We start from the raw sequence: 26,074 nt of genomic DNA on the forward strand, positions 1-26,074 counted from the left end.
GTGTTATGAGGACGCCCCAAGGAGAGAGCTTCGCAGCCTCGTTTCATTCTTCAGCCCCCAGGTCCATTTTCCAGCTCAACTCTAAGTGGGGCCCACTGTTTCCTGACAGTGCAGGCAGCTTTTATGAGGCAGAACTGTATTCCTGAGGCCTGTGTTAAACACCAGACCCTGTCGGTGTGAAGGAGGCACCCCTCGCTGTCACCTCTCGGTCCGCCATGGAGGTTGCGTTGATGGGCCGTCCACCCCTAGTGCCCCTGGAATCTTACCATGGAGCTGCCCTAGACTTATGCAGCCACTCACCGAGGAGATTCCGCCTCTTATTTCATCTTCCCAGGAAGTTCTTCCTTGCTGGGACACTTTTCTTCCCTTTTCTGCTCCCTCCATCCCGCTTAATTCTTGGTTCTTTCCTCACCTTCCCCAAGTCTCCATTGGCCTGGGCAGCTGCCCGTTGGCCCACACCTTAGCAGTTGGTAGTGCCTCGCAGCACGGATGGCAGAGAAGGGCTGGGCCTGCCAGGATGAGGCGAGTGTCCCGGGCGGGTGGGGGTCCAGGGGACGCACTTCCACTTGCTGTGTTCAGGGTGGCTCATGACAGGTGCTGAGCTGCCAGGCTTCCGTCCACAGAAACCTCCCTGCCTGTCGCTGCTTTGTCCCTTGAAGAGCCCTTGAAATGCAGCCAGGGTGCAGAGCAGGCAAATCAAATGGCTGGTCATTGCAAGCAGGCGGGTAGCTCCTGTGCTCCCACAGCATAGCTGACTGCTCCCGTCACTGGGAGTGTCCAGAGGAAAGTGAGTTGCTGGGGGTTGGACGGGGTGGGGAAATACACACGTGGGGTGGCCTCTCTGGTCTCATCCAAGGTGAACGTCCTATGATTCCGTGAGTCTGTGACACAAAAGGAAAATTTGATTTTATAATACAGAAGAAACTCTTTTAAAATTTCCTACCAACAATTAATTTTGCCACTGATTTGCAATCACTCACCTTTTGCTTCTTGATGCTCTCGTCTCTCCCATCCTCTCTCATGATACAGCAGTCTAAAGATAGACGCGTCCTTGGAACTGTGCGGGGAAAATGAATTGGAGTTATCAAAGAAAGTATTAAAGTACTGTTTTCCTTTCTCTTTTCTCTCTCTTTTGGCTGCGAAGTTATATGTTAGAGATTTTGAGACAGACATTTAAATGAGGAAAGCAATTAAGGTTTAAGCGTTGGAAAGGAATTTACGTGCGATAAGAAGGGACCATGTGAAGTTGGTTCTCCTTTCTTCTGCTTCTGAAATTGTTCTGAACGACTCTGTCCTGATAAAACTGACCAGCAAGACCCTGTTTCTGTGAAGAGTAGGCTCTGGCCTCTCTGTGAAATGTGCTCGTGCGTGGAGAAAACTCTTCCAATATCCAACATTCAAACAGCATTTGTGGACCGTATTTACTGAATTTTTTTTCTCTCTTTTGCAATGTTGAATGAACCAAAAATCACTGAAAAGAGACAGATTTAGATGTTATGTGCACCATTCACAATGCTTATTATAAAACTATAATTTTAGCATCTTGTTTGGTTTATGTGTGCTTTTTAACCTAAACTTTTTGTTTTGTTTTGTTTTGTTTTGTTTTTTGAGGCAGGGTCTCTTTCTGTCACCCAGGCTGGAGCGCAGTGGTGCAATCTTGGCTTGTTGCAACCTCCTCCTCCCAGGCTCAAGAGATCCTCTTGCCTCAGCCTCCCAAGTAGCTGGGACCACAGGCACACGCCACCATTCCCAGCTAATTTTTGTATTTTTGGTAGAGATGGGGTTTTCCCATGTTGCGCAGCTGGTCTCAAACTCCTGAGCTCAGCAATCTTCCCGCCTCGGCCTCTCAAAGTGCTGGGATCACCGGTGTGAGCCGCCACGCCCAGCCAACCTAAACCTTTTTAAACCTATGCTGCAGACATAATTTCTATCATCTTCCTAGATCTCATGGTGTGGCTGTCCAGTAAATACTTCTCACTCAGTACATTCTTTCTTGAACATCCTAACTCATTCTTCTAAATAAACTTCCCCTTTTGGGTTTCCGTATTGTTCGTAGTGTGTTCATTTACTACATTTGCCAATCATCAAAGCCCGAAACACTGGAAATCATCTTTGATCTTGTGTCTCCGACTTTCTGCATGTGTCCGGTCACCGGATGTGTTGACCAGGTGATCCTCCCAGCATGCAGTCTGAGCTCTGAACTCCTGTCTAAGCCTCCAGGCAGACACAGCACGAGGAAAGGCGCCGTCGGTCCCAGGACTTCGGGGCCTGCATGGGGAGGGCTTTGCCGTCCCTCCCTGGTTGAGGTGTTCTGGTACTTGAGGTGGGGGTGAGACCTCTGAGAGGTCTTCATGCGGATGAAGGAAGGGTGGCATCCTTCCAAACATTCCTGTTCTACGTGCATTGCAGGTCTCCTCTTTTAGGCCTTGTTTCGTGTGATTTGATTTCTTCAGTGGAGACTAAGGCAGGGAGCCCAAGCTGACCTCAGTGAACGAGGTTCTTCAAAGGCCAGATCTGCATGTGAGGACACAGGACACTGTGGCCTGGCAGGATGCAAGCGGCTGCCCATGTGGGTCCTGTCTGCATCCCCTCTCAGCAGCGTTTGTCCCCTAGACCAGAGAATTCCGGTTGAGAAGCTCCCGTATCTCCACGCTTCGTTCCTCTAAAGACTTACACAGGAGCCAAGTATATGAAATGAATGAAAGTTGGAGCTTCAGGGATGCGAGTGGGAGGAGGGAGCTGGGGCCTCCCCCTGCCACCTGAGGGCCCTCACCCGAAAGCTGCAGCCCTCCTGCTGCTCCCTGACTTGGACGCATCATCCTCCATCCCCCTTCCACGCTGCTGCCAAGCCGCCCTCCAGAACGGGCCAAGGGGCCTGGCGGCCCTCTGCTGCCAGCCTCAGAGGATGCCCGTTGCCTCCCTGGTGCAGTGCTGTGGTTGCAGCTGGCTCAGCCTCCCAGGGTGGTGTTCCTGGCTCCTCCCCTGCCCTCCACCGTGCAGCACACATCACCACACTCACTGGTGCAATTCTGCGGGAGCCGCCCCTTGCTTCATGCTCCCTTGGCCCTAGGCTCAACTCCAAACTCCTGGTGCCTGGGTGTCAGTCTCTCCGCATGCCCTTGGGGCTCTGCCCCTGGGAGGTGCTGCTCCGTTCCATGGAAATACTCAGCTCCTGTCAGCCTGGATGACTCTCACCATCTGGTCTGACAGCCTGAGTCAGGCTGGCCTGTCCTGGGAAGCTTTCCGCATCACTCTTGGTGGGGCCAGCGCCTCCCCGTGGTGTGGCCAGGAAGCGCGTGCAGACAGGTGCTAGACAGTTGGAGATGCTGTTGTCGCTGCCCTGTCTTGAGGCTTTCATGTTGCTCTCAGTAATAAACTGTCAAGGGTAGGGGCCTTGTGTCCCTTTCTCCAGCCATGGACTCAACGACCAGCCCTGATCAGATGCTCAATAACCGTCTTATTCCATATGAACCTAACTTGCTCGTGCTCTTTCCTGTGTCTGGCAGCTCTTCCCCACCTGGTGAAGTGACTCCCGTCTTTCCAGCCCCATGCTAACACCCTCCATCTCTTCAGGAAAGCGTTCCTTCACAAAGCCCAGGCAAAATTGTTGATTAGATGGAATTTGGTGGGGCCCTCAGTTTTTCTACAACTCAAAACAATACCACATTCCCCCACTGTTGCTTTGATGTAAATACTGTATTTATCCATCAGGCTAGGAGTGTGCAATTAAGAATTGTTAAAGAGTTTCTAGGAGACCGTGGGTTTAGACCGAGCTCCTGCACTAGGCATTGGCAGACCAGAACAGCTCAGAACCAACTCACTCATGTTCTACGTCAGCAAATGGAACTCTGAAACAGGCATTTTCCAAGGCAGAGAAGCACAGCAGCCCCTCAGAAGGGGCCAGCTCACCTGAGCTGGGATCACAGGAAGTCCCCTCTGTTTTATCCCGACAAGGAGGGTGACTTTGAGATAGCCGACCTGCTGTTTGTCCCATGCTTCTCTTCCTTCAGCCCTTTTCTGCCTGCAGAGCCCCGTCCTCTGCTCATCTCGCTGGAACACTCATTCTCTCTCATGGAATGAGGCATTGCTTGATTCTAGAATTGTCCTCATCTTTGTCTTTTCACAGTGTGAGTTAGTTACCTATTGCTGTGTAACGAAGTACCCCAGTGTTTTGTGGCGTCAGATGACACATGTTTTACCCGCCGTTTATATGGTCAGGAATTTGGGCAGAGCGTGGCTGGCTCCTCCACTTCAGGGTCCCTCCCAGTCTGCAGCCGTGCTGGGCCCGCCCCCTCCCGAGGCTGGGCCGGAAGAAGCTGCTTCCAGAGCCGTCTCCTGGCTGCCAGCAGGATGCAGCTCCTCTCCAGCTGTGGGGCTGAGTCTCAACTCCTCCCTGGCCGTTGCCCTGCCTGGCTCAGTTCCCGCCACATGGGCCCCTCCACTGGGAAACTGGTTCTATGAGAGAGAGGGAGAGAGGGAGGAAGGATCAGGGGAGGCGAGAGAGGAGAGGGGAAGCGAGAGAGGAGAGGGGAGGGGAGGAGGTTTTTATAATCTAACCGCGGAAGTGACGTCCTGTCACTTTGGCCATATCTTTGGGTTGGGAACACATCCCAAGGCCCAGCCCTCGCGCGCTGGGAGGATCTACTCAAAGCCTGAATGTCAGGAGGGGAGATATTCAGGAGCTGTTTTGGAAGCTGAAGACCACACACCTATTTTGTACCAGCCACTGTTCTAGAAGTAAAGCCAGACATGGTTTCTGAAATTAAGGTGATTTCTGTTCTTGCCCTAAACGCGGTTTTGATATTTTTAGGCAAATTGAAGCTATCAATAGGTATTGACTAAAAGAAAATAAAAATAGATGTCAAAATGCAAACTTGTTCATATCCATTGTTGTCAAAATACTTACAATGTTCACATTATGAAATCAAATGTTAATATTAAATATACCATTGCAAAAATATTAAGATAAAATATTTGCCTGAATAAAGAAAAGCAAAACCTTTTGATATGTAATGATAAAGTACAATGCCAGTGTTAAAAGAAAACCTTTAGACAAATTAAATTAACACAGTTTAACTGAGCAAAGGGTGAATCATAAAGGGGGCAGGCCCTAGCGTCAGAATAGGTTCAGAAAGTCTGTTGCTACAACCAAAAGTAGTCAAAACAACGTTAATGGACAGAGAAAAGGAAATGAGGTACAGAAACAGCTCCACTGGTCGCCACTCAGTGTGGCCTTATTTGAACCTGGTTTAAACAGTCGGCCGCCTGTGACTGGTTGAAGCTTGGCGGCTGTGATTGGCTGAGACTCAGTTATTCGTTACAAAAGCATACTCGTAAGTTAGGCTCTCAATTTGTTTACATACTGAGTTAGATTGGAGCTTATTACACACAGCTGGTATGGAGGCTGCTAAAGCCCAAATTTAGTTTGCTTTAACACCAGTAAACAATCAATACTAAAAAGTAATCTTAAATTAGAATACCCATAAAATAAAGCCTAGAAGATGCAGGTAGTCATTAATTCACATAACTTACTGAGACAGATAATTATAGAAGTCAGAGGAGTTATTTTAGAAGTGGAATGAGAAGCTCTGAAGCTGCGTCATGAAGGAGCATGGCCTAGATCAGACTTACTGGAGAATTCCATGAGGAGCTTATGAGCCCAGAGGGCTGAGCGGAGGTCAGCCAGGCGAAGGGGTGATTTCAGGTTGTCCTGAACAGGACAGAGTGGCAGGTGCAAAGGCCTTGTGCTGGGTGCCGCACAGCACACCCCAAAACTGACATGAGGGTAGAACATATCCCACTTCTGTAACCGGGGGAACAGACTCCAGAAGGTCACTGCCTGATGCTCTGTCATTGGTTTGCACACAACCCAATAGTGTCTCTTTATCTGTTTCCTCTTTCTGGTGTGCGCCCAGCATCTCCTGCGAGATAAACTATCTAGAACGAAGGAATTGATATATGCTTTGGCAGCAATCAATTTAAGCAGCTCTCAGCTAGAGCACAAAACCATAAATCTGCTGAAATTGCTGGGCATCAAGGGGCGGCAGCAGTTGCTCTGCCTCACTTTATCAGAAGCAGGTGCACACTCATGGAAGGCGAAAGAGAAAGGAACTAGTATCCACTGAGTTTCAGTGTGTGCCGGTTTGCACACATTACCTCATTTTGTCCTCACGGAGCCCACGATGTCTTTTTGGAGACAGGGAACCAAGCGGTGAGACAGTGGCCAAGGCCCATGCCTGGGTCTCTCCTCCAAAGGCAGCATGGTCTCTGTAGGGCCACTTGTCTTCACTTTGCAGCAAAACCAAGTCCTCATGCAGGGGCCAATTCATTCTAAGTGTGTGGAGAAACACTGGCTCAGCCTCTTCACCTGCACATGGTGATACTAATTATGTTTACTGTGCCAGAGGAGAATGTGGGCAGACGTGAGAACTGCAGAGAGCTCCGAGTTCCAAGGGAAGCGTCACGGAAGTGTGAAGGGGGGAGGGAAGGGGTGTCCTTGAATCCTTACATACTTTTTTTTTTTTTTTTTGAGATGGAGTTTCACTCCTGTTGCCCAGGCTGTCGAGTACAATGGGGTGATCTCAGCTCACTGCAACCTCCGTCTCCCGGGTTCAAGCGATTCTCCTGCCCCAGCCTCCCGAGTAGCTGGGATTACAGGCATGCGTCACTACACCTAGCTAATTTTTGTATTTTTAGTAGAGACTGGTTTCTCCATGTTGGTCAGGCTGGTCTAGAACTCCTGACCTCAGGTGATCCGCCTGCCTCAGCCTCCCGAAGTGCTGGGATTACTGGCATGAGCCACCGTGCCTGGCCCCTTATATAGTTCTTAAACTTGTTTCCACTTATTTAGTGTCTCCTGGCTCACTCTTGTATCATGAAGACAGCCGTGGGTCTTCCCTCGCCTGTGCCGATCTCTGTGTGGTCGGTCTCCCGTACCGTTAGCTCTGTGCGCGTTCCCTACTGCCTCGTCCATCTTTCATTCACAGCTTTGTATCGCAAGAGAAATCCCATCCTGCCCACTTCTGTCGCTCTGTCATGTATTGATGGCAAATTCATTCAGCTCCAGTTTCAAAGTCACGGCGTGTTGGTGTTGCATCCCTTTTGGATGCGCGAGGTATCTTTTTGGAGGTCTGAAAATGGGCACACACCTTTAAAACGTCAGTCCACTCTTGGAGAGGAAAGGAATGTTCATTTTGCCATTGTCTTTCAGCTTTTTCTTTTGGAGGTAGAATATAATCCGGCACATCTGCGGCTCTCAGACACTTAGTGGAGTTTGATGTTTTCAGACAAAGTGGTATCAAATGAAGTGTTATTGCCACCGTACTTGTTTCTTGTTTTATCGGTTTAATTATTTATTTAAAATCTCTCTTGAATGACTCTGTTCTTTAATACTCTGGGAGAGTGAAAGACGATGTAAGATAACGTCTGCAGTGGGAACATATGGTGTCAGTTGCTTGCTCAGCTAGTTGTTGCATAATTTTTCCTGCTGGTTTCCTCTCCGGAGATAAACCACCACGTACTCGTTTTAAATCCAACATATAGGGTATCTTCAGGCTGCTGTGTTCTGAGGGAACATTCTGGCCAAATGTTCCACATTCCCTGAGACTTCCCAGCCTTACAGTTGTCATACTGCTGACATGATTGGGGAATTAGCAGTCCAGGGTGCACTATGCATGTTTGGGAACGGAAACAGATCACCCTCGCAGGTCTCATCATTATCTGTAGAATCACTGAATAGGATGCGGCCCAGCACCTTCATTACTGTAATTCATGTTCACTGACTATCATTTTGATTAAAAATGTGTACCCCATAGCCTGGCTTATAGGGAGCCCTAATGTCATATCATAGTTAATTGTGAAAATCAGATACGTGTTCATGATTCTTGGTTCTCACAAATCTGTGACATATGAAAACTTCAGCTAAAAGTCAAGGGCTGTTCCCTTTGTATCAACTTTGTTTGTTGAGTAAGAAAGGGAATGTTTAATACTTGAGACCTATTTGGCAATGCACAGTTTAACATTTTTCAAATTTATACCTCGCAAGCATCCTTATAAACCAGTTAATTTTTAGTGTCTGAGACTCACAGTCAGGTCGATGTTAAAAGGACAAGCTGAAAATGATACTGTCTTTGCTGTCGGGCGGCTGCCGACTTTGCTAATCTGGGAGAGGCAGTGTGAATCTATTTCTGGGCTAAAAATGGAATCAGGGTGGATTACCTCAGTCTAGGAGACAACCTTTAATTGTGTACTTTATCTTTATTTGGATCTATTAAGTTCTAACTGGTGGTCATTTTGCTAAATGTTTTGAATCTAGATAAAAATTTAATTTGTGAAGTAACTGAATTACAGAAAACGGGAGACTCTGATGAGCAAGGGTCCCAGAAAATGCATTGAGAGTCGGTCGTTTGCATCCAGGCAAGTTGGAACAGATAGTCGGTGAGGGAGGGCTGCTGTGGCTCAGGGAGTCTGGAGAGGGCTCCATCCTTCTCCGGCCTAGAGAGAGGCCCCAGCAAGGGGTGCTGCAGCGGGTGAGTACAAGGGCCCCGTGCCTGCCGGAGGACCGCACCTCACTGTCCCGTGAGCCTCTCATATGCTCGTTTACTCTGAAGAGGGTGTGGAGGCCCAGGCTTCCTTTCCCTGAGAGGTGCCCCTGACACGGTTTGTGTGCCAGCCCACCCTCTGATCCAGAACGTCCAGACAGAATCTCTGGGGAAATGCAAGCTCTAGGTGCCAGGCTCCCGCCCACCTCATGAGCAGACTAGGTAGACATGGATCTGTTCTGCAGCGGGGAGTTCATCTGGCCCCTGCAGCAGGAGCCAGCTGGGAGCTCGGCAGAGGAGCCCACGGTCCCAGCAGCTGACCTCAGTCCTCCAGAGGGCATGCAGGCAGGTGGCTGGGGCTTCACTCTTCCACCCGCCCCCCATGGTCTTAGGAAGATCTTAGGTGTCTGAGAAAAACAGGCAGGTTTCGATCCCCCGAAACCACCATTGGAACTAATAGCATCAAATCATCAAATCATAACATCAGTCAGCTGCCCACGGGAGGGCAGGCATTGTCAATTTCCTTCAAAAAGAAAAATGTCTCCAATGACCATTCGAAATTTCCTTAAACTTAAATCTCTCCCGCGAGATGTGGGGGATTAACTATGTCACCATCATGGGGCTTCTGTGCCAGGTCGTGGCAACCTCAGCTCAGAGTCCAAGGCACCGGGCCCTGGTCCTCCTAACCCTGACCATCTCTGACTGTATCTCCCTCTCCTTCCCTCCCTCCCCCTGCAAGTGGATGGAAGTTGGATTCTTCTGCGACAGCCAGGTCCTGACTTTCCTCTGTGTGTTTGAGGGCTACCCTGGGGCCTGCTGCCCACCAAGCTAGGGTGCTCTGTGAGCCTCGGATGTGTAGCCTGTTAGAGGAAGTCAGTTCTCGGACACTAGAGAAAGATGCAGCTTTGCAAGCTCAGAGATTCCCAGGAAGTGCTGAACTGCCTTCGGGCAGGGTGGCTGCGTGAGCGTGCGTCTCCTGCACACGCAGCGTTGGCTTTAATGCTCTGGTGTCTCTCTCTTGATGTTCATGACAGTTTTGGATTAAGGAGCATTTTCATTTTGTGCTGGACGCCACCAATTATGTAGGCAGCCCAGCTGCTGAGGCATCTTTGCCTTCAGGTAGTTCCTGCTTTCGCGTTACATGGGTCCACAGACTACAGTCACACAAATCCGAGCTTCATTTATTTAAACCCTCATACGGTCTTAGAATTTCACTATCTTCCTGGAGCACCTGCTAGCTGTCTGTGCTTCACACTGTTTGTATTAGTTTCTTCCAGTTTCTAATCTTACAGCTTCTAACTTGGGAGCTCAATTCCTTCCCAGCAGCCTTACCGATCATTCCCCCGAGCTGGGGACCGACCGTAGTAATGAAAGCCACACACCCAGCGGGGCCAGTGATCGTGGTCATGGAATAAGCCAAACCCGGGGGAAATGCTCCCTCCCAAGTATTGAACATGACACTTTTCGTTTCCCTTATTTGAAAAGCGGGCACAATAAAAACACCCATCAAATATATTTAAGAATTACATCAGAAATGCATAAACGGGTAGATGTGTTTAGTGCAATAGCTCATAGTTAACTCCCTGAGAGGAGTAAGAAAGAATGAGTGATGTGTGCACGCTGCTAGCCCAGGAGAAGAGCGGGGCTCTGGGAGGGGCACAGTGAGAAGGGATGAAAGGTCGTGTCCACCTGTGTGCCCTCCCTGGGCCTCTGTTTTTGTATTTGTTAAACCCTATTGTAGACGGGTCGATTGTGGATTAATTAGATAATACATCAGATGCCTGTGATGTTGTCTGAAATATGTTGAATAAGACGGATTATAAGTGGGTTTCTCTATTCTGTTCCGAGACGGGCCTTTCCAAAAGCAGAGAGGAAACACACGTCTTTTTGGTAGCGGAAAAAGATTTAAATTTAATCTCTGGTACATGCAGTTCTGATACCTATGTATATGCAGATTCTGAAGTGAGATTTAGTCTCTATATTGGGCATGGACTGAGATAGTCTCCGCATGTTCTTTGATGACACACAAAGAGATTAGCTGTAGAGAAAAGACACAATATTTTACTTCCTGTATGAAGAAAGGCGTTTGCTTTGAGCTGTTTCCTCCTCCTTCTGTGCTCATGCCTGAAACTCTGTCCCCGGGGCCCCCGGCGACCCCAAACTGCATTCTCCCCTGCTTCCCGAGGGTGGGTGAAATTACTGTCCCTTCCTCGCAGAAACAGTGGGGCTGTTCAGGTCTCCAGCCAACGCCCTCCACCTGGGAGGTGGCAGGGCAGCCACACGCCATTGCCTTGCCCGTTGTCCTGCTGTTCCTAGGATGAGACAGCGCCTCAGGGGATCTTAGGAGGATCTCTGGGTTTTACTAACAGTAAAGCTGTGAAGCCCTCATTTGCCCGGGAGAATGAGATTCCCTCGAATACCTGAACACAGTAATGTGGAAGCAGCTGAGTTATTAAGATTCAGACGTCCTGAAGGGGGCTGTTTTTTTTTCTTGGGTATTTTGTTTCCAAGTGGATGACAATACGTTATTTTCATCAACTTTTAAAATTTAATTATAATACTATTATTTCTTACGTTATAAACTAATGCTCTATAATTACAATGAAATTACTTATAGTCGTCATACAGTGTTACCACTGATTACTATATATTAAGTGTTACAATTTATTACCAATAGCTGTACGTATTTTGCTTATAATATGATGTTTAATATCATGGTCCTGCTATTGCAAATTATGTAGTTTTTAAACTCATGAGAGGAAGAGGTTTATCCATTATATATGGTAAGGGGAAAATGATCCAAATATGGTCAGATTTATACTGCTGTTAACTGTAGCACATAAATGTCAATACAATGCCAGGTGTAACCAGATAAATTGAGGCAATAGGACTCAGTCCACAAGTTCTGTGTATTTATTAGATGACCATAGCGCAGTTGCTTTTTACATTTGCCTTAAATTCTATAGACTTTCATTCCAAAGCGAAAGACTCTAGACAGGCTACAATTGTTGACTCTCCTGATTTCAGTCACTTTAGGTAATGATTAAACCTGACCTAAATGTGCTGGCCATTTAGAATTTCGGAAGAAATGTTGTTTTAGTGATTTTATTTTTTTTTATTGAGGTCATGTCCTTCTAAAATGCATCTGGATGGATATCAATGTCCATCCAGAAGACAAACTATAGTGAATTCGCCGTTATTTATAATGGATACATGTTTTGATGAATAGTATATGTTGTGGACTGAATTTTGTGTCTCCCCCAAAATTCATCAGTTGAAATCCTAACTCCCAAGGTGGTGATATTAGGAAGTGTGTCCTTTGGAAAGGGGATTAAGTCATGAGGGTGGAGGCCCCACACATGGGATTAGTGTCTTTATAAAAGGGACCTCAGAAAACTGTCTTGTCCCTTCCTCTGTGTGGGGGCACAGTAGGAAGATATCATCTAAGACGGCAGTCCCCAACCTTTTTGGCACCGGGGACCAGTTTCATGGAAGACAGTTTTTCCACGGACCGGGGCGGGGGATTTCAGGATGATTCAAGTCCATTACATGTGTTGTGCAGTCTACTTCCATCACTACTATATTGTAATATACAGTGAAATAATTATACAACTCACCATCGTGTTGAATCAGTGGGACCCTGAGCTTGTTTTCCTGCAACAAGATGGTCCAATCTGGGGGTGATGGGAGACAGTGACAGATCATCAGGCATTAGATTCTCATAGGGAGTGTGCAGCCTCCATCTTTCACATGTGCAGTTCACAAAGGGCTCATGCTCCTGTGAGAATCTAATGTCACTGCTGATCTGACAGGAGGCAGAGCTCAAGTGGTCATGTGAGTGATGGGGAGATGAAGCTTCTCTTGCTTGCCTCTCACCTCCTACTGTGTGGCCCAGTTCCTAACAGGCCATGGACCAATAACCTGCCACAGTTCGGGGAGTGGGGCCCCTGATCTAAGTGGAAGAATACTATGTCTGGTAGAAGGACAGTATGTTCCCTGTCCCGCCCCCATGAAATTCCTGGTGTGGACCGGTCTCTTGAGAGTGCTGAGTTGTGTCTTTCGAGAGTGCTGAGTTATGCTGATCACAACACCTCTGATCACCTTGAGGGGTGCTCTCACTCCCGTGCCTCACATGGCGACCAGATCAGAGAAAGGACTCAGCCCTCAGGTGCTGGCACCATAGCCAGTGGCCAGTGGTGCCTCGGGGTGTGGCACGGGAGGTAGAAAAACTTGGCATTCTGTGGGCCAATGTGGAGCATTAGGCCTGGAAACTCACAGAAAATCTAAGCACAAGGCCCTTCATTCCTCCTGTAACTCCTTGACGAAAGTGCCATGGTGCCCGTGAGTTTCCATGATGGCAGGCCACTTCCCTCCTACTGCCTTTCAAACACACGAAATCTAGTATCAAGACAAACAAAAATCAATGAGCAAGAAGATTCAGCAAATGGATTAGCAGATGATTAAAATACCTAATGTATAACTATGCTCATAGTTTAGAAAGTCTAGATAAGTGGACAATTTGAGGGAAAGATTAACCTGGGTCAAAAGAAGAGGGAAACACAATTTCATACTATACTGCAAGACTCCATGAACCAAAACAGCATGGTACTGGCACAAAAATAGGCAGACGGACAAGTGGAATAGAGTGGATAACCCAGAAATGAAGCAGCACATATGTAAGAAACTGATCTTTGATAAAATTGATAAAAATAAACAGTAGGGAAAGGACTCTCTGTTCGGCAAATAGTGCTGGGAAAACAGGCCAGCCACATGAAGAATGAAACTGGACCCTCCATATCACCATATACAAAAATTAACTCAAGGTGGATTAAAGACTTAAATGTAAGACATCAAAATAACAAAATCCTAGAAGAAAACCTAGGAAATACCCTTCTGGATATTGGCTTTGGCAAGGAATTTATGGCTAAGTCCTCAAAAGCAATTGCAACAAAAACAAAAATTGACAGTGGGACCAAACTAAAGAACTTCTGCACAGCAACAGAAATTATCAGTGAAGTAAATGGACAACCTGCAGAATGGAGTAAAATATTCACTATGCTTCTCATAGAGGTCTCATGTCCAGAATCTACAAGAAACTTACATCAAGAAACAAAAACAACCCCGTTAGAAAGTGGATAAAGGACATGGACAGATACTTCTCAAAGAAGACGTACAAGTGACCAACAAATGAAAAAAATCCTCAACATCACTCATCATCAGAAAAGTGCAAATCAGAACCATAGTGAGAAACCATCTCACTCTAGTCAGAATAGTTATTACTAAAAAGTTAGAAGCTAACAGGGTTGGAGACGCTGCAGAGAAAAGGGAACACTTATACACTGTTGGTGAGAATGTAAATTGGTTCAGCCATTGTGGAGAGCATTTTGGAGATTTCTCAAAGAAGTAAAAACAGAACTACCATTTGATCTCGCAATCCCATTACCTAGTATATACCCAGTGGAAAACATATCATTCTATCAAAAAGACATATGCACTTGTATGTTCCCTGCAGCACTATTCACAATAGCAAAGACACGGAATCAATCCAAGTGCCCATAAATGGTTGACAAAAAAAAAGAAAATGTGGTAAATATACACCATGAAATACCATGCGGCCATTAAAAAAGAATGAAGGCATATCGTGTGCAGCAACATCAATGGGAAGGTGGAGGCCATGATCCTAAGTGAATTAATGCAGAAACAAAAATGAAATACTGCATGTCATCACTTATAAGTGGAAGCTAAATTTTGGATACACATGGACATAAAGATGGGAATAGACACTGAGGACTTCAAAAGGAGGGAGGAGCCGGGCGCAGCGGCTCACGCCTCTAATCCCAGCACTCTGGCTGAGGCAGGCGGATCACCTGCGGTCAGGAGTTCAAGACCAGCCTGGTGAAACCCTGTCTCTACTGAAAAAATAGCGTGCACCTGTAATCCCAGCTACTCAGGAGGCTGAGGCGGGAGAATCTCTTGAGTCCAGGAGGTGGAGATTGCAGTGAGCCAAGATCGCACCACTACACTGGACGAAAGAGCAAAACTCCATCTCAAAAAGAAAAAAGAAAAAAGGAGGGAGGGTGTAAGGAGGCCAAGAACTGAAAAACTATCTGTTGGATTCTGTGCTCACTACCTGGGAGATGGAACCAATCAAAGCCCAGACCTCAGCATCATGAAATATATCCAGGGAACAAACCTGCCCGTGTACCCCCTGAATCTAAAATAAAAATAGAAATAAACAAGGAAGACAGAAATAAGCAACACTGGAAAAAATTGTAAAAGTTCTCAAAGATTTTCCTCCAAAAAAGGTTCCAGAGCCAAAGTCACATTTTTCGGATTTTTTCAGAGGCAACACTCCCAAGGCTGTAAGACTCGACTGAGTGTTACAGGAAAGGTGGAAACACATCCGTTTATTTTGTGGTGCTGCCCTGACTCCCTTACAGAAACCTGGCCGGGACAGCGCAGAGCTGCAGACCCGTCAGACGGAACGGATACACATCAGTCTGGATGCCACGGACGGTGCTCCCAAAGCAGCTCTCACTCTGAAAGGACACTCAGCAGATCTGGGGGCTTCGGGTGTGAGATGAGCTCTGTGTTGAGTGGGGAGGAACAGCTGCCGTGCACCACACTGAAACTCTGAGACTGGCGGGGAACTACCTGTCATCATTCAGATCGACACCAGAGCAGCCTGTAATAGAGACTCCGCGTCCCACACCAGAGCGGCCTGTAATAGACTCCGTGTCCCACACCAGAGCGGCCTGCTGGCACATCCCGGGCTTTCACCCCTGTAACATCTTAAGAAGGATGGAAAGACCAATTAGTACAAAAAATAACCTGAACATGTTACATCTGTAACTTGGGGAAATTAGTTCTAAAGCTATCATTATTTGCTAATGATACGAGTATTTATTCAGGAAGTCAGGAGGAGACAATGGAAGACTTAGATACAGGCGGAGCTTCCCAAATCTGAAAGTCAGAAATCCAGAAGGCTCCAAAATCCAAAGCTTTGTGAGCACTGACCTGATGCGACAAATAGAACATCCCACACCTGACCTCACATGGCAGGTCACAGTCGAATGCCGGCACAGAACACATGGTGTTTTCAGTGCTCCCACGGGAATAATAAAATTACCTTCCGGCTATGTGCATAAGGTGTGTATGAAACATAAATGAATTCCTGTTTATACTTGGTTTCCATTTTTAAGATATTTCATTATATATATGGAAATATTTTCAACTGTGAAATAATCTGAAATCTGAAACACTTCTGGTCCCGTGCATTTCAGATAACGGATACCCAACCAGTAATGACGGAGATAATCAAGGATTTGAGAACAAAGCAAAAGCATTCTCAAAAGTCATTGAAAAAAAAAATCATCCCAGAAATACCAGGGAAATAGATGGTTTTTAATTTTTAAAGAGTTTCGTATTATTTTAATTGGCAAATCATAATTGTACATGTTGATGAGGTACAATGTAACATTTTGATACATGTATACATTCTGCAATGATCAACTCAAGGTAATGTTTTTTAAAAATTTGCAGGAGAAGAAGAATCACAAATAGTCACAAATAGAAAACAAATGTACAGGCTGGGTGCAGTGGCTCAAGCCTGTAATCCTAGCACTGTGGGAGGCTGAGATGGTGGGTTACTTGAGTCCAGGAGCTCAAGATAAGCCTGGGCAACATGGAGAAAACTTGTGTCTACAAAAACTACGAAATAATTATCCAGGTGTGGTGGTGCATGCCTGTAGTCCCAGCTACTCGGGAGGCTGAGGTGGGAGGATCACTTGAGCCTGGGGGGCCTGAGGCTGCAGTGAGCTGTGATTGTGCCACTGCACTCCAGCCTGGTTGACAGAGTGAGACCTTCTTTCCAAAAAAAAAGGAAAGGAAAAAGAAAATAAACATACAAAGCAGTGATAAAGTCAGTGACGAAAGAAAGTCATTCATTTAGCAAATACATGTTGAGATATTGAACCCCTTTGAGTCAGGCATGGTTTTAGGCCCTGAAATGAAAATTAACACCAGACCTCCAGCCTGAGAATTTGCAGGAATGTTCTAAAAGTGATGATGTAGTGATGGAAAAAGCTGTGGAAAAAAGTGAGAAGTGCTGTCCAGTGTTGGTGGGAGAATGAAACGGGGGTGTGTGGAGAGCGTTTGTGAGGAGCCTCCGCCTGGAAGGAGCTCAGATCCTGCCGTTGGTGCTCCAAGCTCAGACTGAGTGGGAAGTTCGCGAGACCCCCCCCAGTGGCTACCACTGCAAACAGAAAACCGGTGGACATGAGGATGGGAAAGGTGGTGGATCAGCGTTTTCATTAGAGGTTTTGATTTATTCTGCAATAAATGGAACTCGTTCGTAGGGTAGCTTTTTAAGAATGGCTCCAGCAATTATTCTGGATTCTTCACTGATTTCTCCTGAGACCCAAGGCTGCGATCGGGAAAAAGCACCTGCTCGTCCTCTAGTTCCTCTGTGTACAGTATGTGCTCGGGTCGTCCTTAACGAACGTCCCTGTCTCCTATCTCCTCTTGTCCAGACTCTATACTCTTCCCTGCTTATTACCAAGGGAAGAATTCAGAGACAGGGTGTGGAATAGACATTGCTCTCATGTCCATTGTCCAGGTGGAGAAATAAACCTTTCCACATAGCTAGGACCCCTAACCCCAATCCCTTCTTTTGGTCACCAGATTTTTAGCTGGTGGTTTCTTCCAAGGGTGGATCTTCCTTCCTAACTCGCACGCATGAAACTCCTCTGCTTCTTGTGCCCATCATGGCTGACAACTTCAATGAAGAAGTTTTCCAATCTGGCCAGGACAAAAGTCACAGAACATAATTTTTATGGGATTAAACCTTTTCTGCTCTTGTAGTTTCAGTAGATAATGTTTTCTGAAACCAGCTAACAAGAAGATGTCAACACTTACGGTGATTTATGCCTCTGATTTTTAGGAGAAAATGGTAAATGACAAGTACCATGTCTGAGATTTATTAAAAGAATTTCAGAGAATGTCATGGGGTGGTTTGAGGTCTGCTTAGTTTCCTGTGTCTTGTACATCTGCAGGGCTGCATGACCCTAGAAGTTGTGTCTGAGCCCCCTGGAAAGGCCTCTGGGCTGTGGATTGTGCCTGTGATGGAGAGAGGTGTCCTGGCCACCAGGTCCCCTGAGGGGCTCCCATTGCTCATGCCCTTCAGGCATTTCATAAGTAAAAACTGATGTTGTTTTCCAGGAATCTTACCATGGACTTTTTCTTTGGAAATTTATCATGCTGGCAGGTGGAATGGGTGTCGTTCAGGACATTTGCCATTTAATCGAGACATAGAAAAGCCATGTTTACTTGCCTCAAAGAAGGCCCAGTGATGAAGAAAGAAACGAAGTTTCCTTGCACGTCCACGACCAGAAGGAAAGTCATGACAACCTGCTCCTGTTGCACCTCGAGAGGACATGTGCTCTGGCCTCTGCTTACCAGACATGAGAGTGGCTTGTCCATCCACTGGGAGGCGGCTTGCACGCTCACACTCGTGGTGAATCTGCCAACAGTTCTCAAAGCTGAGGAAGCATACGGGCTCTGCCAGCGGCTGGGTGGCGAGGCTGCATTCCGTGCTCATCTGCTCCATCTGCAGAGCCAGCCTTGAATTTTAAAGTCCTGTCTTCCTGGACTCCTGTGATGACTCACTGTGATAACGCATCAGACTACAGGGATCTTAAATACGCAGGGACAAAATAAGAGAAGCGCTGATTTCGCCAAGGAAGTCCAGGTGTTCCCATTGACGCCGCATCTGAGAACGGAGATGATAGGGACAAGAGTCCACACCAGGCTATCTCCACACAGCGGCGCGCGGTAGAATTACAGATGGCGGAGTCTTGCTGAGCAGTGTGGACGAGGGTAAAGATTTCTGAGTATGCTTTTCATTGTAAGTTTTGGAGGCGTCCATTAGGGCCACTCAGCAGAGGTCTGAATCATCTGATTGCTCTGTTTGACTCAGTGTTGGAAGCCTGTTGAACAGGAAATGAGCTATTTCTTGCTCAACCAGAAATTGCAGCATCTTTGAAGTTTGGGAAGTTAATTTATGAATTCCCAACTTTCCAGCTACATGTCCAGTGTCTGGTCATTGTTTTGATTTGTTGCAATCTGTGAAAGTACTTTTTTTTCTTTTTCAAAGTCAAATTGCCATATTGGAAACCAAGAGCCACCATTTTTAAACAATTAGAGAGTAGAGATTTGCTGCGACTTTAGCTGTACGGTGCTTAAGATCGATTTAGTCTATTAGAAACCACTATGTTCATGGGCCTCATCAAAATTGATAAGTGATTGGCACTGTCTATAAAATTATGCCATATTGTATAAAGTAAAATTGCTTCTTAACTATTTTTGTGTTGCTATAGTACATATTTCTGAAAAGCTCTTAGACTTAATGCAGCCATTGTCATTGATAAAACCATTAATGAACCCTATACACAAATGAACTTTGAATCCTGTGGTCACTGTTAAAACAATTTTCGACCTTGATTTGCCATGTGGGGATTGTTAAACTAAGCTGCTGTAACAGGAGACTCAGACTAATTCAATGAATTGGAAAATACGGAATTTCTTCATACAGGAACTCTGAAGTGAACATTTCAGGCTGGTAGGCTGCCCTGGTGCCCTCTGCCACTCAGGGAACCAGAATGACAGTGGAGGCTCTGTCACTTCCAACGCGAGGCTGCAAAGGTTGCTGTACGTGCTCTTTCTAGCCAGCAAGAAGGCCTGAAGGGCAGGCACCCCTACTGCTCTCTACGTTTCCCTTGAGGAGAGCCAACTCTTGGGGCCACAGCCAGCGACAAGTGGTTTGGAAGCGGGGTTCCCATCTGGCAGACACCGTACTCCCACCTGCAACCCTTCTGTTGTAGAAAATTGGCAAAACGGATTTGGGTGGACAACTATCAGTCTCGATCACCGTTCTGTTATGTTATAAGCTGAATCCCAGTTATGAGATCCTAAGTTGGCTATAATTTCCAAGTGTCTATTGACAGCTGGTATAACATCTTTATTCCAATTTGAAAATTTGGATCAATAAATATTGGAGATATATTTCCAAATCAAGACTATAACTCTGTTCACCTCTTACCCTGTTAAGAAACCTAAAGGCATTTGACATAGACTCTTTTTCATTAGATGTCCAAGAGAGGAGACGTGTGTTCCAGGACTGTGGTCCTGAGATGGCAGAAGGCGAGTGACGGGGTTTGCGGCCGTGGGCGAAGGTCTGGGTCCCGGCGGACAACGGTGCTTCTCTCTGAACTAAGACGCAGTTAGATTATTGACCGCCAGGTGGCACCACGGAGAACAGAAATGTCTGCGCCAATCACAGGGAGTTGGGAGTGCTGTTTGCTCAGGGATCTATATTCCATTGTCGCAAAAGGTGGCCATTCCTGCCACCTCTGTGCGGTCAAAGCTGATTGAAGAAAGAACAATGTTCTCTTTCTAGATTTTCTTCTCTTAAGTAGAAATGAATTATACCCTGTAGTAATGCTATCAAGTTAGACATTAGACTATCCACAATGTGGTCATAAACCAAGAGATGCGGACAAATGGCAACTACATTATTTTAAAATGTGCATTTTAATTTATGTGACAGGAAGTTTAAAATCCAGTTGGTTTTTAACATTTTTGTGTCTAACTGCTTGTTGTCAAGAGCTTTCCCAGGAGGGGAGATTGTCTAAGACCATTGTGCATCTTTGTCCACCGTGAACTTTGGTTTCATTTTGCAGCGAGAAAGGGTGGGGTGGCACCGATTTGAATGCAGCCCACTGGCCTGTTGGTGCGATTCCTCATTGGCCACCCTGGCCCCTGAGCGGGGTTGGAGCTTCCCTTTGCAGGTTGGTGCACAAAGACGTGGCGTGCTGCTCCGGAAACTGCTCTGGGAAACTGCTCATGGCCTCACAGGCTAACGGACTGTGTCATTGTCACATGCCGCAAAACAATCTGCACTTGTAGGACTCAGCTTAGCTTTAGAAGTTCCCTGAGACTTTGAGAATGCCAACGGATGCATGCTTTCGTGAGCCCATGCCATTGAGTAAACTTGGTGGAATCATTCTGTGTGAAGCGTTAGGTGGCGTGGGGATGATGCAGAGACTATTTCTGATGAGTCCCTGCCCAAAAGGAAAATCGAATGATGAGGCAGCAGGAGTCACGTCTAAGTGAAAATACAGAGACCGAGCTGTAGGGGGTGAGGAAGGAGGGACTTTTCTTCCTTTGCCACTTTCACTGGTTATTTTATGTGCTTGAAAATAGCCACAACACTTTCTTCCCTCCATAAAGGGAATGATAGCTTTGGTCTAGTTTGTATATTTCTCTCTTCAGCTCTTATGTCTCCTAGCAGGTCTGACTATATAGATGGTTCCATTGTTTCTTCTGTATGGTCCTAATAGGTCTCTGAGGTTTTTTTGGGAATCACTAAATGCCACCAAATACTCTCTAGTTTACTTAATAGGGCGATGGCCATACCTCCACACACAATTTGCCTGAGGGAAGCCATCAGTAGCACAGTTTGAATGTAAAAGACGAGAAGGTCATCATACAAAACGGGAGTCTATGAAGAACGAGGCAATTGCCATTGCTTGCCTGTGTTTAATATTTTCTTCTCCCAATAAGGTAAACATATAGACGGGTGTTGTCTATGCTGGTAAGACGTGAAAGGCCAGTTCGTTGAGAGTTTATTGTGGACTTTTAGGACCGTGGCAGTGTTCCCCAGGCGTCTGCTCTCACGTCGCTGGAGCAGTGAACGGTGTCCTTGCATCATTGGATGGAGGACACCCCAGTGGCTCACGGCATGAGAACACCGCGCTGTCTGCTCTCACGCTGTGTACGGGGCTGGGTGGATTCCGAACCCTGGCCATCCAGCTGATTAGAGTTTTTAATAAGTCCATTGTAACAAAACAATGCTCCACTGAGGTAACTGCTCTTTTTTTTTGGTTAAAATTAAATGTCATATTTTGCCCTTTCACTAGAAAACAAACTGTTCAGCTGCATAAAACCCTCCAGATGATGATTTAAACTGTCTCCAGTTTTATCCACGTACTTACGAGTGATGTTCCCGCATGCCAGTCACAAGCACTAGAGATTTATGGGCAATGCTGGTTTCAAAGAAAATGCTCAAGTTGATGGATGGGGCACGTCTCCGTATCTTCTGTCTCCCTGCTCCCCACCAAAGAGAATAAAAGTCTTTTCCCTGCTGATGGCAGTGCCAGCTTGGACCCCGACTTTGTCGCTAACCTTGAATAAACTGCATTCCAGTAGCAAGCCAGATGGATTGTAAAGGGTATCCGGGCCTGGAGGAAGCCTCGGCACCGCTCTCCTGCCCCGTGCGGAAATCCTGCTGCACTCCCGAGAGGCGCTGCCTGCCCTCCGCTCTGGCATTTTCCCCGGGAGGCACTTCCATGTTTGAACAGTTCCGATGACTAACAGATGCTTCTCAGGAAGCTGAAATCAGCCTCCTCCTTCCTTCTGTCCACTGACCCTGTACTTTGCCTTCTGGAGTGCTGCAGAATCTCTCTCGTCCACCATCACGGGCTGCCTTCCGGGCAGCTGAAGGCAGCTGTCATGTTCTCTGAGTCGTCCTGTCCCACGAGAGTGCCTATGATGGAGTTTCCAGACCTGGCCATCCCAGGGGACTATTGGCTGTGCACACGGGGGCTCCCCTTTGGAGCCAGAGTCTGGGGATGTGGGGTCACGGGAGAGGGAGCTGGCTCCGCTGTGCTTGACATGCACGTGGGCACGCGGGTGCTCGTGAGTTCACCCTGACCACTTTTAAAAGACTGAGTGTGGGCTGGGCACGGTGGCTCGTGCCTGTAATCCCAGCACTGCGGGAGGCTGAGGCAGGCAGATCACCTGAGGTCAGCAATTCAAGACCAGCCTGGCCAACGTGGTGAAACTCCGTCTTTACTAAAAAAAAAAAAAAAAAAAAAAAAAAAATTACCCGGGCATGATTGCAGGTGCCTGTAATCCCAGCTACTTAGGAGGCTGAGGCGGGAGAATCGCTGGAACCTGGGAGGCAGAGGGTGCAGTGAGCTAAGATCCTGCCATTACACTGAAGCCTGGGTGACAGAGAGAGACTCTGTTTCAAAAAACAAACAAAAACAAAAAACACTGAGTATGTCAGTCTTTAGCTTGAGAGCAGGAATAGTTTTTACTAAGTGTGAACAATCCTTTAACCAGTTGTTTTATATTCGTGTGTAGGTGCCACAAGGGCCAGGTGTAGAGAGTTAGTACTTACTAGTCAATGCTCCATTAACTTTTATTGAACTGTAAAGGATGTGTTTAAAACATAAAGTAAATCCTAAAAGAGAAATTTAACACATTAATTTCTTTGCAGCTGTTACTTTATTTGTAAAATAAGTGGATTTGGCCAAAATACATCTGGGATCTTTTTGGCACTGATATTCGCTGATGCCTTCAGTAGAAAAGAATTCCTGTATCACGGTTCAACGTTCTGAGATGTCATTTTGCACCGCAAAATGTAAACAGCAGGTGACGCGTGATACGTTTTGTCCCCGCAATGAGGAACGAGCTCAAAGGATGAAATGTGTAGTTTTAATTACTCCCTTGCCGAAGCCCGACTAAAACCCTGCATAAAACCCTCCAGATGATGATTTAAACTGTCTCCAGTTTCATCCACGTACTTACGAGTGATGTTCCCGCATGCCAGTCACAAGCAGTAGAGATTTATGGGCAATGCTGGTTTCAAAGAAAATGCTCAAGTTGATGGATGGGGCAAGTCTCCATATCTTCTGTCTCCCTGCTCCCCACCAAAGAGAAAAAAAGTATTTTCCCTGCTGACGGCAGTGCCAGCTTGGACCCCGACTTTGTCAATAACCTTGAATAAACTGCATTCCAGTAGCAAGCCAGATGGATTGTAAAGGGTGTCCGGGCCTGGAGGAAGCCTGGGCACCACTCTCCTGCCCTGTGCGGAAATCCTGCTGCACTCCCGAGAGGCGCCTGTTGCAAGGTGAGGACGAAGTTGGAACAGTGACAAAAGTGGAAACCAGCCGAACAACACACGTTCCCTTTCAGTGTGATCCCTGCCTGTGCCGCAGGGACACACCGGAGTGTCTTCGGGTGGACGTTTTCAGGGGGAGCTCCGGGTCTGCAGGTGTGTTTGGCAAACCTTGTGGAGTGCCTCATACAGTTTGGATTGTTGTCCCCTCCAGATCTCTGTTAAAATGCGGTGAGTCCTCAGTCTCAGAGGTAGGGCCTGGCGGGAGGTATCGGGATCGTGGGGTGGGTCCCTCACGAGTGGCTTGGGCCACGCCCTTGCTCATGAGTGAGCTCTGGCTCTGAGTTTGCACCAGATCCGGTTAAGATTGTGTGGCCTCCTGCTTCCCCGGCTTGCTCATCTCTCACCATGTGATGCGCCTTCTGCCCACGACTGAAAGGAAGCTTCCTGAGGCCTCCGCAGAAGCAGATGCTTCCTGTACAGCCTGCAGAACTGTGAGCAGTTAAACCTCTTTCTTATAAATCACCCAGCCTCAGATGTTTCTTTATAGCCATGCGAGAATGGCCTAAGACAGCACCTGAGGAATGAGCCAGCTCAGACCAGGGGGGGGCTGCCCTGCAGCCTGGCATCAACCACTGCCGTCTTTGCAGGGAGCACAGAGTCCGCCCCTGTGGAGCCCCCCGGGTCAGAATGAGCAACGCAGCTGTTCTGAGAGGCAGGAAAGGCCTGCTGGCCCCCGGCCCGCTCACCCGCTTCCCGTCACCCCTTCCCCCCGTCCCGCTCACCCGCTTCCCCTCACCCCTTCCCCCCGGCCTGCTCACCCGCTTCCCCTCACCCTTTTCCCCCCCGGCCTGCTCACCCGCTTCCCCTCACCCCTTTCCCCCCCGGCCTGCTCACCCGCTTCCCGTCACCCCTTCCCCCCGTCCCGCTCACCCGGTTCCCTTCACCCCTTCCCCCTGGCCCGCTCACCCGCTTCCCCTCACTCCTTCCCCCTGGCCCGCTCACCCGCTTCCCCTCACCCCTTCCCCCCCCCCCGGCCTGCTCACCCACTTCCCCTCACCCCTTCTCCTTTTGCCTCCTTTCCTGACATGGCTGTCCTTTCAGGGTTGACGTGAAACCCACACAGTCCATCCCTTACTGCCCTCTAGGTGCTGTGCCTGATCAGAGAAATGGTCAACCAAGCAACTGTTTCTGCAGACACAATAGATTCATTTAATGTATTTATCTCAAGAAGCAAATGATCCCTTGGGTTTGGAGAGAGATATGGAAGGGACTGGACACAGGGTGGCGTGGCAGAGGGTGCAGGGCGGAGGTACAGAGGAGGCACGCAGCCTCTCCCCAGGAGGGTGCAGGGTGGAAAACACGCTTTCGGTACTTGACACTCGCAGTGTTGGCTAGGATGAGGTGTGAGAAGCAGATGGCCACATGTCACTCTGGTTAGAGAAGTGAAATGTTTCAGCCCGCATCAGGTCTTGACTGTCAGGTGTGAGAGTCCCTCCAGGCCCGGCGGTAAGGCCTGTGGTTGCGCTGGAGTCTTCATCTGAAACTGGAGCTTGGTGCCGCTGTTTCTGACCCTTCTCTTCATCCGTGAATCTCACCCGTTCTTAGGAGCCCCAGCCCACTGGCTCCCCAGGAAAGGGACGGCTGGGCTTTCTGGCCTTTGCCTGGCTTGGTGGGGTGGTCTTGTTCAGGGGTTAGGGCTCAGGTGGGCAGCTGCCTCTTTGTTCGCTGTCCTCTAGGCCCCGTGTTTCCGGAAGCGTGCTAACTAATGGGGTGGGGGTTGCCATCATCCTCCATCCACTCTCCTTTCATCTCAGCTGGGGGCCCAAAGCATTATTTAAAGAATGAGCGTGCAGCACGCAACCCACAGAAGGGGCTCATTTGGGCCTTCTCATCAGAGCAGGGTGTCCACAGGTGCTTTCAGGACTCAGGGCCTCTGCACTCCATCCTGTGTGTTTGCAATACTTTATGATTTTCTAGCCGTACATAACTGGTTATTGATGGTGCACTGAAAAATCAGGACTGAGTCCCGCCTTCTTTTCATGACCATCTAAACATCTTTAAAAGTGTATCAAATGGCATTCCTTTTTTAACTAATATACAATTGAGACACTAATTTTAGTCAGTTAAATTTTGTTCCTCCAGTAGAGTCACCAGTAAAAAGGCTGACGCCATCATTTCTCCTGAGAGCGTGCAGGTGCCGTGTGGTGGGTTCCTGCACCCTCTCTTTGAGGCACCCCATTGCTTCCTCGGCAGCTGGTAGATAGTTTCATGTTGGCTGCCACTCTCAGTGGGGACACGCAGGAGGAGAGGCTGTTTGCGCAGGTCTGCTTTTCACTCACCATAACGAGTGGATTAAAGAATGAAGCAATGAATGAACGCTAAGTGGACAAATGGATGCAGGAATTTGGTTCTGCTTCCTGATCTGCACAACAAAACCTTTAAGTAGGACTTGGCTGTTGCTTCTGTGCTGGGGATTCAGCAAAACCTGCTGCTAGACAGGCATCTTTATGTCTAAAAACTGGAGAGGATCTGAGGCCGTTACATTATTATTGCAAGAATTGAAGGCAGA

General features: G+C 47.5%; 1 protein-coding gene and 2 long non-coding RNA genes across 5 annotated transcripts in view; 2 read left to right on the top strand and 1 right to left on the bottom strand.

The window, feature by feature from the left end:
- Window positions 1-26,074, top strand: part of LOC105497446 (gamma-aminobutyric acid type A receptor subunit gamma3) — a 560,409-nt gene that overhangs the window by 68,066 nt on the left and 466,269 nt on the right. The gene's annotated exons all lie outside the window — the stretch shown is intronic.
- On the top strand, window positions 847-22,655 carry LOC139355520 (uncharacterized). The gene is made up of 2 exons (XR_011606297.1): window positions 847-15,689; window positions 21,518-22,655. It is a non-coding gene; the product is annotated as an uncharacterized lncRNA (long non-coding RNA).
- Window positions 10,439-15,314, bottom strand: LOC139355518 (uncharacterized). Its single transcript, XR_011606295.1, has 4 exons — window positions 15,195-15,314; window positions 12,817-12,938; window positions 12,158-12,214; window positions 10,439-10,578 (listed from the first exon to the last, which is right to left on the bottom strand). It is a non-coding gene; the product is annotated as an uncharacterized lncRNA (long non-coding RNA).

The sequence above is a fragment of the Macaca nemestrina genome, chromosome 7 (genome assembly GCF_043159975.1).
Source record: "Macaca nemestrina isolate mMacNem1 chromosome 7, mMacNem.hap1, whole genome shotgun sequence".
NCBI classification, from domain to species: domain Eukaryota; kingdom Metazoa; phylum Chordata; class Mammalia; order Primates; family Cercopithecidae; genus Macaca; species Macaca nemestrina.